Consider the following 1,622-nt stretch of genomic DNA (forward strand, 5'->3'; position numbering starts at 1 on the left):
CCTTCCTCTCCCAACTGCAGCCAACACTTCCTGCCGAGATTTGAACTCGGATCACTGGATTCAAAGTCCAGAGTGCTAACCGTTACACCATGGAACCAAGCAGCAGCAGGGGTGTCTGCCTTTCTGTTTGCAGTGTAGTAATGACTCAGAAGGAGGAGGACACGAGGCTCGAGTCAACTGCAGACAGCTACCCTGCAGCGCAGCCCATCTGAGCCATCTCAGAAATGACAGCTCATGTCAGTGCAAGCGCTCTAAGCCAACGAGCTAAGTGGTCAACCAAGATTAAATTGCAGACGAGGAACAAAGAAGAACAGCGAGATGCGGGCTTGAATATGCGCAGAAGCAGCACTGGTCTTACTTGACGGCGGCTTGCGATTGTTCCAGAGAAGTCAGCAAGGAGGGATACTGCTCAAGAAAAAAGGCACAAAGACAGAGGTGGGCTCGTCCAGGATTTGAATCTGGGACCTCTTACACCCAAAGCGAGAATCATAACGTTCTCAGTTTATTGTGTGTTCTAGATTCTTTGGGAACACTCACCATGTCAGATTCATCACATTTGCACGGTTAAAGGAGGCCATTGTAGCACTCCCTTTCAAGACACGCTGCCACAGAGAACGTTGTGACATAAGCTCCTCTTTGCCAAGCACTGCCAATCAAAAACAGGCAGGTTCTACCGAGATTTGAACTCAGACCACTGGATTCAGAATCCAGAGTGCTAACCGTTACACCATGGAACCAAGCAGCAGCAGGGGCGTCTGCCCTTCTGTTTGCAGTGTAGTAATGACTCAGAAGGAGGCGCTGAGAAAAGCAACTGACCCGCGAGCATCAGAATATTGTCCAAAAAGCACTCCCTGCCGAACCCCGGGATCAAACCAGAGCCCTTCAGATCTACAGTCTAACACTCTCCCAACTGAGCTATTTCGGCCTCCGAGGAATAGTTTGTAACCGACTGAGTGACCCACTCAATGCAACGCAAGCAGTAGGTAAGAGACCAAGTAGAAGGTCTGCCGGCACTGCCACACACATCATGCTTTTTTCGCTGAAGAAAAACTGTCTGAGGTCTGTAATGCTTCTTCACAGGAGGTAACGGTGACACCAGTCTGCTAAGTTCAGTTTATTGTGTGTTCTAGATTCTTTGTGAACACTCACCATGTCATATTCATCACATTTGCACGGTTAAAGGAGGCCATTGTAGCACTCCCTTTCAAGATACACTGCCACAGAGAAGGCTTTGACATAAGCACCTCTTTGCCAAGCACTGCCAATCAAAATCTAGCAGGTTCCACCAAGATTTGAACTCGGATAACTGGATTCAAAGTCCAGAGTGCTAACCGTTACACCATGGAACCAAGCAGCAGCAGGGGCGTCTGCCCTTCTGTTTGCAGTGTAGTAATGACTCAGAAGGAGGCGCTGAGGTAGGAAAAAGACCAAGTAGAAGGACTGCCGGCACTGCAACACACACCATGCTGTTTTCGCTGAAGAAAAACTGTCTGAGGTCTGTAATGCTTCTTCACAGGAGGTAACGGTGACACCAGTTTGCTAAATTTAGTTCTACGTTGTTCCTGTTCAGTTTATTGTGTGTTCTAGATTCTTTGGGAACACTCACCATGTCAGATTCATCA

At 48.2% G+C, this 1,622-nt stretch overlaps 3 non-coding genes across 3 annotated transcripts; all 3 read right to left on the reverse strand.

Moving 5' to 3' along the window:
* Positions 1-665: 665 nt before the first annotated feature.
* trnaq-cug (transfer RNA glutamine (anticodon CUG)) lies at positions 666-737 on the reverse strand. Its single transcript has one exon. It is a non-coding gene; the product is annotated as a tRNA-Gln (tRNA).
* Positions 738-852: 115 nt separating this feature from the next.
* Positions 853-925, reverse strand: trnay-gua (transfer RNA tyrosine (anticodon GUA)). The gene has a single exon. It is a non-coding gene; the product is annotated as a tRNA-Tyr (tRNA).
* A 352-nt stretch (positions 926-1,277) lies between these two features.
* trnaq-uug (transfer RNA glutamine (anticodon UUG)) lies at positions 1,278-1,349 on the reverse strand. The gene has a single exon. It is a non-coding gene; the product is annotated as a tRNA-Gln (tRNA).
* Positions 1,350-1,622: the final 273 nt, after the last annotated feature.

The sequence above is a fragment of the Sinocyclocheilus rhinocerous genome, unplaced genomic scaffold, assembly GCF_001515625.1.
Source record: "Sinocyclocheilus rhinocerous isolate Xijiao unplaced genomic scaffold, SAMN03320098_v1.1 scaffold1449, whole genome shotgun sequence".
Lineage (NCBI taxonomy): Eukaryota > Metazoa > Chordata > Actinopteri > Cypriniformes > Cyprinidae > Sinocyclocheilus > Sinocyclocheilus rhinocerous.